Here is a 15716-nt window from a genome sequence, read left to right on the forward strand (position 1 = left end):
GTAGCGTCTTTGTTTTCCTTGAAAGTGAGCAAATTACTTGCCTCCTTTCCTTAATCTTGCTTTAACATAATGTTTACTCACTGACTACAATCTTATCTGATAATCCAGCAAGTTGCTTTTTTTTCTATTTCCCTCATGTTTGAACAGATTAGTTGCTGAGTACTTGCATTTTGACATGCACGGGTGTAAGTATGCATATTCACAGTTTCTGCCTTTCAGTTGCTCTAGCAGAAAGAGAGCAAAAAGGTAAGAGGCATGCACCGTGACCATGTGGTAAAACTTTCACTGGTATTATTATCACCTTGCTGCAGTGTTACAACACTGTTAAATCCCCTCCTGCACTCCAAGTCTGTACAGTGAGGTAGTTCAATGCTGGCATTGCTGTTGTCCTTAATGCGTGTAGTAAATCAGCCAGGATACTCACAGATGCAGCATGTTAAATCACAATAAGCTCTTTGTGCAGGAAGCAACAAAGACGCTTCCATGTGCAAGGCCCAGTTATTGAGCAGTTTCTGGTAAACAGCTCAGGTGGTGTGGAAAAGAAAAGCTCAAGACAAATGATGATACCATTTAGCTCTGGCAGCGATGGAGCAGACTGCAGATGAGTTGCTTAGACCTTGAAAAGAAATGCCAAAATGACAGATATAAGGTGGGAAAGTTTAAGAGAGAAGAGTAATTGGATGAATGTGGGAGTACTGTGCTGTATCCCCCTTACAGCTGAGTGTTTACAGGGCTTTCCTCAAATAATGCAGTAAAACAGAGATTTTATTTTTTAATTGGTTTTTATTTTAAGTGAAAGTCTGTCAACCCAAAAACTTTCTGTACTGTAAAAGTATAGATTTTTCATGTTCATATGGGAATGCTACTGACTAACTCCAGTCAACATTTACAGCATCTTTCATCACAGGGGGGAAGAATGCGTTTTCCCGTCATGAAATACTGAAGCTGTTACAGGAGCAGAATTAGTCACTGCAATGAGAAATTGTTCCTTAAAATGAAATGAGCTTTGTGTTTTTCTTCTTTTGTATTCCACTCCGGGGGCTTCAACAGCTATTCTGACCCTAGTTCCTTTTTATGTGTCCTTATGACGCCCACACACTCAAGCCTGGTTTTACAGTAGAACCACTCAGCACTGGGATTTCTGGTTTTTTTTTTTGTTTTTTTTTTTTAATTTAAAGGGCAAACAGTTTTTTCTTGTCATAATTAAGCAAATGCCTCCTAAGTGCTTTGTTGTCCTTAGAGAGATGTGGGTAACACTGACTTTTAAGTATGCTTTTAATATGCAGTCCCCATTTTTGATTAGGTGTTTTTATAGTTTTCATTTTTTCTTTAATTTGATATAGGGTTATATATCCTACATCAATATCCTAAAGACTGAAGACAAGTTTATTTGAAAGATGCTGGTTCAGTGAAGTGGGAAGGGAATGTTGTTGTGTTGTGACAGAAGTTGTCTCCCTAGCAATTTTCAGGAAACAGCAGTGATGCCATAGCTGCAGAGGCCAGGAAGATCCTCCCTTAAACACTGATGTGGTTCTGCTGCTGGAAGCTAACACCCGTTTAACTGCTGGCTCGGAGCTTACCAGATTCCTAATGTTACACATGCAGCTGTAAAAGCGACCACATAAAAGACCTCACACAACTAAGTACAAAGATAACCAAACGTTGCTTCCCTCACTCATCAAAGTCATTATAGATGCTTCCCTCCTTTGTAATTTTTGGGGGTGTGTGCAGTTGGGATAGAGACATCACAGAGCTTTTTCTGACTTGGTGAGAAATGCATTGAGGTGTTGGTCATGATGAAGCGCAGTCCATAGAGGATTTCGGGCGTGAGGCAGTCAGCAGATTAAATTGCATATTCCCTTAAACGGCAGTTTTCATACCAAAGAACTCCTGGGGATCCCTTTATATAAGATAATGTGCAATGTGTTGATTGTTTTGGGTCATCTGAATCCCATATGTACTGAGGATAACAACTTTTTTTTTTTTTTTTTTTTTTTTAAAGAAAACAAACAGACAGCATGGAAAATATGTGGGATGTGCATGACAAATTATTTTTACTGGCTATGAGCGATGATACACAGAACAAAACATGGATGAAGATGACATAAACTTCTGTTTTCTGGCCTTACAATGTCCACAACCTTGAGCAGCAACAGCACATCATTGCTGACAGAATATGGTTTAACAAGTTGGCCCTAAATATTTTGGTGAAAATGGGTCAGTTTGTATCAAGTTCTGGATGTGAGTGACTTTTATTGTCACCTTCTCTACTGCTGCTTGGTTCTCTCAGGGAATCCTGATCCCCCCCTTTTCAAAGTAAAGAAGTGAGGCCATGCCTAAAAATAGGAGCTGTGATTCTCCTTGTTCTTCCCTTTGCATGCCAACTGTTTTTATTTTTCTTTCTGATGCAAGAGACACCCAATTCGTCACCCATGTCTTGCCTCAGCTGTTCCATCACTTGTAGCGGGCCACTGAGCCAGAGCAGAACAGATTTTCCTCACTGCAGTCCTGCCAGTCAGGTTTTTCTGGCAAACACAAAGGTCACCTTCATCCACAGCTACTCTGCTAAGTGGGCACATTGAACCACATGCTCCCATGTCCTCTGTCCTACCTTCACTGTGGATTTGCTCACACTCACTTTCCCCTATATCCCACACCATAAACACAAAAAAACATTAAAACAGCTTTTTCATTCCCAGCCTTTTTAAGTACGCGGAGTAACTCCATTTGATGTATTGAGTAGATTAAACAAAACAAATTAAAGCATTTTATTCAAATTATTCACCATTAGTATCATATTCCTCAATGTATTGGATGGATGCTGTGGTTAGTGGAGGTCTTTTTAAAGGAAAAACAAATGAATAATATTCCACCATGCACTTTCTTTTTCTTTCTGTTTGTATGTGAAATATTTACAGATGCAATATTGCAGGTGCAGTATTGAAAATCAAGGCAATTGTTGCAGGAAAACTGCATATTATGGAAACGCTTAAGCCCCAAGGCAAGGTGATGTAGTGTTCTTAGAAAACAAACCCTTATAAAAAGCCAAAACAAACAGCTGTATGATGTTGGTGCGTTTTCTTACAACAAAATGTAGACCTGCACAGCTCTGTTGGACCCAAACTGAAGTTGTAACTAGCTAAATTACTCATTATTGCAATCAGTTCTGCCACACCACCTCACACACACACTTGTGTTTGTACTGCAAATATTGATAGGAATGAATACCGCTAGTCAAACAGGAGACTAAATCCTGCACTAGAAGTTATTTCCTGGTGAAAACATTTGTTTGCAGAAGGGAGATAACTGGAAGGTGTGCAGGTAATTTTATCAAGCTGTTGCTATTCATACTCTTTAGTTTCTTTAACCTTTAATCAGAGACTTTTGCTTAAAAGGAAAGAAAACCAATGCAAGTGCCCCATTAAAACATAATGTACAAGTATCAGCAAAATATCCAGCCTTGGCATGTAGAAAAAAATCAGTGTTTGCAGTTTCTTCGTGTCTGAGGCTGTGCTTTTTAAATAAATGGTCAGGTCGACATAAGTCAGCATGGCATCTCCTTTTGTAAACACGCCCTGCATAGAAAACATACATACTGAAAGGGACCGACACAACTGGAACCAGAAGGAAAATAACAGAGATTTTTCTAAAACTGGAAAAAAAAATCATTTCCACATTTTCCTCTGACTACTGATAATAACAAAATACATCCGCTGCAGCATGATCACCTTTGCAATGAAGATGTGCATCATTATTGTTACTGTTAAGCATTTGTTGAGCTTAGTGTTCTTATTATTATGGTTTTCACAGCAAACATCTTTCCCAGGCGAGGGCCTGGCGTGTTGTTGGGTATCATATTTTACATCCCACACTCTGGTTCAGGTTTCTGCATGACGAGTGCAGGATAGACGTTTCAAGTACTACAGCAGCTTAAAAAAATATGCACAGTTACCTTTTACTGTATAGAAATAAGATCCCATTCTAAAGGCGATGTCAGTTATTCAAGACATGGTGGAAGTGTAAGTCAACCAGTTAACTGTAATGGTGCGAGATTAAAAACTGGAGAGGGTAAGAGTTCTATAAGAAGGTTCATAATTCTGCAGATCAAAGATAACTCTGCCTCTGGAACGGTCCGCGAATCGTTTGCCAGCCTCTTGACGAGACGGAAGGAGCCAAGCCAAGGATCAGGCTCACGGGGATTATTTATAGATTTGAGTGGGCTTCACGGACGCAGGCGTGGAATGTGTCAGAAAGAAAATGCATCATTGATCAAAGCGTGCTTAGAGATGCAGTCCTATTTTTGTCAAATGCAGAGATGGGGACTTGGGAGAAAACAATAGCTTTCATCAAAGGCTCCATGTGTGCAATGTTATAGTGAGCTCGCCTGCTCCTCTACCCACACAGAGTCCTCTGCGCCTCCACAGGTGACTGGACTGCACTGAACACTTGCCAATTTTAGCCTCCATCTCGTCTTTCTCTACTCCAGCGTCTAAATAGCTTCTCAGCTCTGGATGTTTAAAATACATGGATTGTGGGTGTTTGAATGGTGGTCGTGCTGGAAAATCTAGGCAGGTGCTCGAAAATGACACTTGTGTTTGGCAATGATGCATTTTGTGTGGATCTGTAGGTGTGCATGAGGAGGTGTAGAAGGGAAAACAGACCCTTGTGGGTATCAGCTAAAGACCTCACCTAAGAGGAGATGGTGACTAAAACAAAATCACTATCAAGGATAGGAGATGGTGCTGTTTGTTTCTGCTGCAGTCTGTGAACCTCACAAGTCACATCTTTCCAAGGATGAGGCAGGATGCTTCTCTGCTTGTTTCTCCACCTCCCCAATGTCCCACTTGGGGAGTAGATGAGAGGGAAAACTGGCAAGGTGAGATGTAGGGGAGGAAGAGGAGAGTAGAGAAATGTAGCAGAGGTGTCCTGTGCTGCTGCTGCAGCAACATGGGCTCTCTGGTGGCAGGAGGGGGCACTTCTCTCTCCTCTTGCCGCTACTCGCTGCAATGCAGATGGCCGTCAAGGTTATGCCTGTGTGCCCACACTGACAGAGTAAAATACTGAGGATGCCAGGGCAGCGAATCCAGTTTCTAACATTTAAGCTTAAAGGAACTTGTTGTAAAGTCTCAGTCTTATTTATAACCAATTCTGTGCTCAACTTTAGACTTTAATGTTCAGATACAGCACATAAAGCAATATAAACCTACAGAGTGTTTCAATTCATGTCTGAGAGGGATTTATAAAAGCTAGTTTATGTATTTAGCTTTAGCAGATTTGATTGTTTTAATAGTTAGCAGTTTAAATGAACAATTAATTAAAACTTAAATTAAATCTGGTAAATGAATTGAACTACTGTCCTTGTCCCAGTTAACAAGCTCTGCAAAGGGATCAGTTTTATTGACCAAAATATGTCAGGCTTCACTACAACAGGTGGCGGCATGCCCAGTTTAATGCTGCTGGCCTTGAGCTTTTTCCAGTTGATCTATTATATCACAGACCGAAGCGATGGCAAACTCTTAGCTGGCAGTAAATTTGGACCATGCTGAGTGATAAACTGGACCGTCTACAGATCTGCACATTGTGTGTTCACCATGCACTTCATTTTATTTAAAAGGGAAATTAGCCCTGTCTTTTAAGGTTGTTTTCAGTTCTTACTTGTTTCTTGTTGTTTGTTGTATTAGTTTGCTTTGTTACTTCTGGATTGAAGCACATGCAGAGCCCCGATAGGCCAGTTTCAGTCCAATTCATAGTATACAGCAGCGCTTACTTTACTATATGGGTGTGTTTGCCTGAATGTTATAAATTCATCCTAAAACACTTTTAGTCAGACTAGGATTGTTATGTGCATTTTAAAAGTTGCATGTATAGTGTGCTTACAACAACTTGTGAGCACACTGATGGCTTACTGATTGTGTTCACGGACTTGCAGCAGAATCATAATGTTTCAACACTGATTTTCTTTATGGAAAAGAGTTCATTATACAGTACTGCTTCTGGTGCATTCCAGATCTACTGGTGCTCACCTCAGGTCATCCAGAACAAGCTGAATACGGTAAAGCTGTTTTCCATTTTTATGCACTGAATAAAAAGGACTTGCAGTGAACATGCTGTAAGGAGGCTGCGATCAAACTTGGAAATTCAATACCAAATCTTTCAAGTGTCTAAGATATTCTAACACCACGTTTTTCTTCTTTCACATCTCGTAGTTATTTATGTATTTAATGCAGAGCAGCGTGTAATCTATTGGCCTAATGTTATTTTAGGTGCATGGTAAATGCCATGGACATCCATAGCACGGGACTGGCAGGGTGACATTTTGTTGTTTATCAGCTTTCTGCTCATCCAGTTTTCTCTATCTGGGTGTGATAAACATGTCAGTCTCAGCAAAACAGCAGCACTGAGCACCACATGCACCACAAGGTCAGTTCTTTCAGACGGGGGTCTGTTCAAAGTTTCTTTGGAAGTGGATCATGGAAAGGCCATGTTTGGTATGTAGAAAGAAAAAAAAAAAAAAGACCAAATTTCCCACATCCTCTGTCTGTCTTTGTGCCAATGCCCAAAAGAATTCTTCTGGCTTTCCTCTTTTGCTGCGCCTGAAGCTCAGGCAGACTTTTCATTTTGGGCAGGTTCAAAACAGCTGCATCTGTCAGATAATATTAAGAAAGTGATGGATCATTTCCCACAGGGCGGAAACATTAGGCACACCAACAGCATCACCGTAATTGTTTCCGGTTACCAAACCAATCTCTTTATTGGTGCTATATTACAGGATATAAAAAGATAAAGAAGTAAGAATGGTTCAGGAAATAAGAGATATAAAGAATGAGTGACAGAAAAGAGAGAAAGCAAAAACCGAGACTCGCAAGCCCTTGGCGAAAAAAAGTGTGGGATCAAGGACAAGACTTAGGTATCGTCAGCCTATTGTCAAATATTATCCTTTCAGCACCCATCGTCAGAAGTTGGGAAAAGACACATTTAGGTCTAGCTCTCCCACACGATACACATCCTTGGCACAGCTAAGATCCAGTGCCTGGAGCTGAAAACCATTTTAGGAAACGACAAAACACTATGGTAATGAACGTAATGAAAGGAATGCTTTGTGATGAAATAACCCTGTTTAATTAAACTAATACTGACCTCGGGGAAGTGGAGGTATGAAATGTAGTTATAAGCTATCAGATAGACATCAGTGAGCTTGGTAGCGATGCCTGTGAGGGGACTGACACGCAACTTTCACTCAATGAGCATGAAGCTATTTTAGAATATAAAAAGCTGCAACTTTCTTTGACTTGTGGTTTTATTGAAACTGGAAGGTGACACAACCGCCTCATGTTTGATGTGCAAACTCTAAAAGACCACCAAATCTGCTTACTGTCATACATGGTTAAAGTGGTGAGAGCATCTTTCTCCAAACCGAAATCTGTCTGTTTACATGGATTAAATTAAATTGCTTTAGTTTTTTTTTTTTTTTTTAACCAGGAAGTGACTAATCCAAGCTTAATAACAAAGCTATGATTTCTCTGCTAAAAGGAAGCAAAGCAAATAACTCCACAGAGCTTTTTATCCTTTTGTGCATTCAGTAAAAAAATGATAAGATGGGATCCATCAGTTTGTTCCTCCAGAATTTAATTTCTTTTTCTGCTGTCCTCACATCAACATGCAAAGATAATTGGTGGGAGAAAAGAGAAGGTTCTTTGCAAGACCCTTATGACACAACACTGATGGCATCTTAATAAAAAAAGTTCTCCAAAGTGGCTGAAAGTGCAAAGAGAACATGTGTTTTTAGACACATTATTACACTCTGGGACAGTGGACACATACGTTATATGAGGGCACAGTGTGAACAGAAACACTGCATGATAGAAACACTGAATATGAATGAATTAGATGATGATATGGGGTTGAGAAGAGGTGAAAGGACATATCCATATGCAAGGGTTTTTCTATCGTTGTCCTACACATTAACAAAATATTCCCACGCAATCATTCTCATGCAGAGTAGAAAGAGAGACTGACAATGGACGCCTCGTATAGAGACAGATAAGGCTGGAAGCTCAGCCTGTGGAAATGGTGAGCTGAGTGTGACTTGACCTTGGAAAAGACACACTCTGTGTCTGTCTCTCTCTCTTTTTCTCAAGCTTAGCAACAAGTGTGCTCTCATGTACACATGAACACATTTAAACGTACCTGAACGGCACTATTACATAGATTCTGCTGGAAATAATTGGCCCCATTGGAGAAGCAATGCGATGGAAAGCAGCTGGGGAGAAAGAGTGTTGTGTCTTAAAGAACCCACCGAACAGCCTGATGCTGGTGGGCATGTCTGTGTACATTTAAATGGGTGGCGATATGATCTACAAACAAACCCTTAGACATGCTACTCTGAATGTGTCGAGTGGTTTCATGACTGATGCTGACATAACATCGAAGCAGAAAAATGGCACTTTGTCCCTTTTTCTGCGGTTCCATAGTTCAATAACAATGACCTCCTATCTGTGGGCCAGTAATTAGTCAGGCTGGTTGGTGCTCTTTGGCTTTCCCAGTGTTCTCTGGGGGATTTCCATGTATTATCTGAACATGAAAAGAGGGTTAACAGCAGCAAAAAGGCCTTGCATCCAAGGCACAACTAGCATCATCAACAATGATGGATGCCCTGGAGGAAAATGTAAATCCATTTGTGCGATGGGAAAAGCACAACCATGTATACACACTTTATTCAGGGGTTTTACATTCCTTCTTGAAATCATTTAGTCTATTCATACATTTTGTTCATGTTCTACAAAAATCTCTGAAAGATTTACTGAGACTGCTGCTGTGTGAATTTAACCAATCGCCCACATGAGAGATTACTGTGACAAATGGTGACAGGCCTGACTTCTCTCTGCCTCCTATTCTCATTTCTTCATCTGTCTTTTTTATTCTCTCCATCCTTTCATATTTCCTCTATTCAACTCCAAGGTCCTTTACTGCCATGACAGATAACAATACCCCGTAACTAAGGCAAATATGACTTCCATACTTAGCTTTTGATCCTTGTTTTTCTCTTTTCTGCTTATTGGGACTTACTTTTGTTCAGATATGATTAAGTCAGATTTATTGACATTGAAGTTGTGCAGCATTGCCTAAACATCGAAACAAATTAAGCTAACATTAATCTAAATAAAAGAGCTTTCTATATCTGTTTCAACCAGTTTCTCCTCCAGTCTTACATATGCTGTTGTCTTATAAAGTGACTCTCTTTCATTGTTTTTCTTTTGTCAGGGTTCCTTTATTGACAACTATTTCCACATTGTCTTAAAGTCTGTTAGATGCTGAATGACGTCTGCCCCAAGCTCTATGTAGCAAGGCTCAAATGTCAGTTTCAGTAAAGATCTTGCATGTGGGAAGGAGGCGGTACTGTGGTGCTTTGGAGCGTTGATGGGCAGCTTAGGAGGGGATGCTCTGATCTTATCTTCCTTGAGCTGTGAAATCATTTGAGGCAAAAGCCAGGTCTCAGATTTTTGACAATTTAGTGCTTTTGATTGGAACACACCCCCCCCCCCCCCCCCCCCCAAAAAAAAAAAACCCATAAAAAAATAAAGTGAAAAAAATTAAACGAAATTAAAAAATAAATGATACAAAATCACATAATGATGATCATTCTCTTTTGTTAATTTAATTTAGCAGTGACTCTTCCTATTAGTTGTTGCCTTTCTACATTTTTTTCAAAATAAAAGCAGGAAAACCCTTATGAGGCACATGAACATTTAAAAGCAGAAAGTCCTGCTCTGCTTCCAGGCTGGTTAACACAATATAAAGCAGATCACTGGTTAGACGGAGGGAAAAATTTGATTGTAACATTATTGCTGAGTCCAAAACTGAAATGAATTTTAGATCATTTAACAATTCAAACACAGTCTGTGTGTTAGATATCTCGGTGTTTGGCATGCCAGTGTGTGCATGTGCTGTGACTACTTGTCTGTCAGGGTACACATATTTGTATAGACACTGATCTTTTGATTTCCAAGCACACATAAAGGCAAACAGGCCTCACATACTGTGACTCTTGTCCGGGAGAGCATGCTGTCAAGAGGGCACCACTCTGCTGTGTCTTCACTCCCCATTACACATGCCCCCCTGTTGTCTTATTCACTGATTCTCGTTGCGCACACACGAATGACACAGTAGCTCTGTGGGCGAGAGGAACTGAGCCGTGGCTCACTGCTTTCTGCAGACCTGTTTTAGAGTTGAGATATGATAGGAGCGAGTGGCAGGCAGCCAACACAGCCGTGACGAGGAGGTGGGATGGGTTGGAGATTGGGTGGAATGAGGAGGAAGTGGGCCACGTTTGTGGAAGAGGCAGAAAATCCAGGGTCCCACAGGAGGGCATACGTTCAAAAACAGGCTAACCATCAGAGGACTTTTATTGTTTTTATTTTTATTTGACAGTGCGGCTTACACATCTTTTTAGTCTTAAACAGTTACAGCATAATATTTAATGTTTTGTGCTTAAAATGTAACTGATAGCATAGGACTCATAACAGACTGGAGGATTCAAGGAAAACAAAACTGGTGTGTGTACATTTTAAACACAACTAAAATGAGCATTTTTAAAAAGAATTATTATAGATATGATAAATTGCACCCTTTGAATAGCAGAGCAGAGATTAAAATTGTTTGGTATACTTTATTCTGCATGGAATCCAGGTTACCCCTAAGCTGCTGTTGTTTCTATCCCAAGCCTTAGAGCTTGTTGCATTAATTACCTCCCTGGAGTTTAGGTCCTCATGTCCTTAGCTTATTGTGCCCATGTCAGGTTGCAACAACAATGTTGGGGAGGGGAGAGACAGAAAGGAAAATTATTAATGGTTGCCCTTCAGAGGATTTTGTGGAACTCATCTTGCAGCCCAGCCTGACCCTCCATCAGGATGTACTTGCCCTAGCCTGGAGCTGCAAATGTCACCACAGGAAAGGGGAAGGTGTGGCTGATGACCAAAAATTCCCCCACATCACGGTAGAAGCAACAGCATCAGGCCGCCAAGTCAGGGACACTTTAGCACATAAAAACGAACAGAAATCCTGACACGTCTACCAAGAAATGCCCTGGGTGCTGTGAAATAAATGGAGAGAGTGACAGAAAAGGGAAAGAAAACAGCAAGTAGCAACATGAATTAGAACATCTTTGAAATTAAGCTTTTTGCATTGTTATGCAAAAACTGTGTATGTTTATAAAATTAGGATTGCTAACATTTTTGGCCAAGACTTCAATTTAATATATTTTCATGCATCCCATTTAATCGTGATCATAATCACATTATCGTTAACCATCAGAGAAATAAATCTGTCCCCTCTGTCTCCTATTGTATGATTTTGCATCAAATAAAGAAGTTAATAACCAGTTTGGTTTTAATCATTTACAAAGCGATCGCCATCACAAGCACATTAAGTCGGCTTGGCGTTAATTGAAAGACCAGCGGCATGCTGTGGTGTCTGGCTGTCCAGCTAATTGTAACAGCATTATAATGAGAAACTAGATTACTATCACACCCTTTGACCCACTGCAGTTGCAGCACCTCCCTAAAAAAAATACCTTGAAATATTCAGATGAGGCTCTGTGTTCCTTCACAGAGCCACTTTTTCAGTCTGCTTTCAGCCACGCTTATCCCCACTAAACCCACCACTGTGGATGTCCATCTGGCTGATTTTGCAAACAGCTCCTAAAAAGAGCAAAGCAAGGAAGAGACTAACTGACTTTTTGCTCAATTTTAAAGAGTTTAGCGGTTAACTGTGAAGCTGGTGAGATTAAAGAGCATGACATTTTGGTTGTAATTTGAGCTCCTGATTATGGCCTTCAGATTTATCACTTGTTCCTGCTATGATGACTGGGGTGGTGGGGGATGTTATCTTTCTTTTTTTTTAAATGAGAGCACGACAAACAGAGGAGATAAGGTTAATATCCATGCTGTGGTCCGTTTACATCCAATGAGAAGTGGTTAACAAGATCATTTCACTCTCAGTTAACCTCTGTGAAAGACTTGAAATTGTATTCTCCCCTCAGATGAACCAACAGCACGGTCCTTACCTCTTAATCTTGGCAAGGGAACATAGATTACCATATGCTTGTGGGTCTTGGCACTGGTTGTAGCAACAAATGCATGCCAGTATATCTCCAGGGTAAGAAAATACAGGGTTGAATAGCTCTATTTTAGCAGAGCAAGAGAAACCCTTTTGACCTGGGTGGTCCGAGCATCACTGCACCATTGCACACCATCTGGTATAAGATCACTGAGTAAACTACTCAACACATATTTTTGACCGCATGAAACAATTGTCAGTGTATATGTTTGAGTTGGGTTTTTTTTTTTTCATTTCTTCAGAGAAATTACAGATAATGAAATTATATGGACTGTTCAAATTTCGGGAGGAGAGATAGAGGTCGGAAAACAAGGGCAAAACCAGAGAGTGATGATCGTGTCATGTCCTCAGCCCTGCGTCATGGTGCTCATTAATCGGGATGAGTTGCCAGGCGTCATCTGCCTCTGGTCGTCAGGTGGAAGATAGATAGTCTTGAGGTATTTAACTGTAGTTGCACTGTGGCTACAGCTAGACTTTGGTCATGCGAGATCCATCAGACCTCTACAGCCATTCATGGGGGAAAGGGATAAGGCAAGCCCTGCAGTCTTCTGCCCCTTTTTAGTTATACTTATACTAAAAAAGGTTAATAAGACATAAAACGTTGTTTTAAAAAATTTAGAACTGCTTTATTTCAGCGGTGATACTGCAGTGGCTTTGAGTTGAGTATTACAGAATTGTGTTGATTGCATTATTCGTGATTTTTATGTACTGTTCTCTGTGATATGAATTATTTAACAAGCCCAGTTTCCAAGTCCTAAACCAGGCCATTGGAATTCAGGCTATCTTGCAAACCACAGCCCTGTATGGAAATAGGGCAACACTGTCTGCTTTCCGCCAGCGAGGCCAGTAAATGTAAAAGCTGCTGAAGTTCAGCGGTCTCTATGTGTGTGTGTGTGTGTGTGTGTGTGTGTGTGTGTGTGTGTGTGTGTGTGTAGGTTATTTAGTGCATCTCCTTTATTGCTTTCACAAGGTTATTTTTTACTCTGGTTGCTGTAGAGAGATACAACAAACCTTTTTGTGTCGGTGAAACTGGCTGGCAAAGAATGTATTTATGAGATCTTGCCCACAGGATGAATATTTAATCAGTAAATCACATTTGCAGTAAAAAGGTAACATGAAACCAATTTTATAGCCCTTAACTTTGTTTGTAAAATGAGACCTCTGTGACTTGAGCGAAGCCAGAAATCATATCTTCAGTCATATACCCTCTCATTGCAACAAGCAGACCTCATGCAGTATACAGTACTTTACAATTTGTATGAAAGGGAAACTCCAGAAGTTACCGTGGTTACAGTCTGTGCTGAATGATACTCAAGTGCCATTCACTGGCCTTTTTCGTCAGCTCCCACTGGGTCATACATAAGTTTTAATATACAAATGTAACAAGAGTTTTTAGATTCATTTTCACCGGAAGGTAAATGATCTCCTTCATAGGCTTTAACCACAATGTCACATCTGTACTATCAATTATTGTCTCAGCTTTATCACTTTTTGATCAGTTTTTTTGCTCATTGATTGATATATTTAGATAGATGGATTTTGTTTTCTATTGCTTTCTCTTTTTTTGTTATGAGATTGTATTACTTTGTGATTTAGTGGCTTTGTCTGTTTGGTGTGCAGATTTGAACAAAGTTTAGTTTTTTGCTTTCGCTCTTCCACTTTTTGATCAGTTGTAGCCGATTGAATAAAATTTATAGAAACATGGATATTTGTTTTTCTGACAACTTTCTGTTTTTGTTTTTTTCTTGTACCAAAAGCCTTTGGAAGACCTGGGGCCTTCATTTATAAAGCTGTCGCACGCACAAAACCCGGCGTACGCCAATTATAGTCAACTTTTGGGATTGACAAAAACCCGACTTGGTGGTAAAATGTCCCTCCCGCCACGTCAACTCTGACCCTGGTGTACGCACAAAATCTGGAGAAACTGGAAACGGTGACACCAAAGGCAGAAAATAAAACCAAAGAAATGATGTGAAATTTGAGACATTTGTTCAAATTCAAATATAATCTTTCACACAGAATGTTGTGCATTAACAGCATTTACAAAAATTGAGAAAATGCGTATTTTATATTCTTACTTCACCACATAAAATGTCAACCACTAAAATATGTTCTGAAACAAAGCATTTCTACATGTTATAAAAGCCAGATCACACAGTTAATAAGTTGTACAGAAGCTATCATATTAATAAAGGTCTGAATGAATAATTGCAATTAAAATGATGTGGTTGCTCATCAGTAGGCTGATCAGGGTGTTTCCCCCACCTGCAAATGTACAGAACTTAAAGTGATGGTTGGATATAAAATGCACCCCAATCCGTAAAGAATCATCTTCTCATGTTGGAACCAAACACTTATGCTTTACGCAGTGGCTAGAAGAGGTGGAGAATTCTTATTTATTCACAAGTTTATCTTTTAATGTAATTTCTGTCAGGGTGGTTTTTATTTCTTCCCATCTCCTGCACCACCTGCTTGATGACAATGATTGTGTCCTCTGTGAGGACACGCCTGCTGGGGGACACAAGGTGGAATCCCTGGCCTCCCCCTTTCCAAACACATCTCCAGCGCTCCAACCCAGCTGTGACATACAGGAACAGCAATATTTTAACAATAAATAAACTGGACGTCTCATTTGTGAAACAAAGTAGCATTTGGTTCCAGCGTATCTGTGAACTCGTATTTCTTCCCCGAGCCTCTAAAATGTGGTCATGAGCAGCTGTACCCCATTCCTTCCTGGCAAACATACTCCTCCTGTGAACGAAGATGCACTTTCTCCCTACATTTTTATTGTTTGACCACTTTATTTTTACTTTCGGGATAAGTCTAGTCATCTGACAAGATGTGTTGACAGCATCTGTCACCTGCTGAAGCTCCTCTGCCTTTCTGGTGTTGGTGATGTCCATCCCGTGTCCACCAAATAAAATGTTTGAATATTTTACAACCTTATCTATGAGAATTTCTACCTCCCATACCAGAAAATTCCTCCTTTTTGCTTTTTTTCCCTTCTGAGCCATCATGGAAATGAGATTGATTAATATTTATCAGGGGCGTTCGCCTAACCTTTTATAGCCATCATGTGGGCGTGACAAGATGCTCCCTCATGTGCGCAAAATTTAGTCTTGATCTTAATTTATTAAACGAAACAGGCGGGGAATGTGTGTGCGCTGCTTTATAAATTTATACGTTTTTTTGCGCAGCACTATCTGTTTTCTGTACATACACCCCCTGTAGTCATTGTTGCTATGCACAGTTTTATAAATGAGGCCCCTGGCCTGGGACAACAGATGTTCTCAGAATACATACAATTAAATTAAATTAAAAAATAAATATAGTTAGACCATATCAAATTGATGAAATGCTGGAGAAAACAGAGCAGGAAGAAATTTATGCTTCCCATTGAGTGGCAATCATTAACAAAGAACTTTCATATTTTTATATTCAGGAGATTAGAAGGATTAACAAATGAAAGAGATTAATCTTTGTCTATCACTCGCTTGTAGCAGTTAAAAAATATCATTCAGTTTCCCAGGTATCATTTTGTATTCATTATTGTTTTTTAAATTTAGAAACGTAGCCAAGTAAACTTTTTCTGTCCCAACTTT

The 15716-nt window shown here is 39.9% G+C and overlaps 1 protein-coding gene across 1 annotated transcript in view; it reads left to right on the forward strand.

Annotated features, from left to right (window-relative positions):
• LOC306765283 (inactive phospholipase C-like protein 2) overlaps positions 1–15716 on the forward strand; it is a 60547-nt gene that overhangs the window by 20981 nt on the left and 23850 nt on the right. The window lies entirely within an intron of this gene.

Source organism: Telmatherina bonti, assembly GCF_933228915.1.
Source record: "Telmatherina bonti genome assembly, chromosome: 14".
Lineage (NCBI taxonomy): Eukaryota > Metazoa > Chordata > Actinopteri > Atheriniformes > Telmatherinidae > Telmatherina > Telmatherina bonti.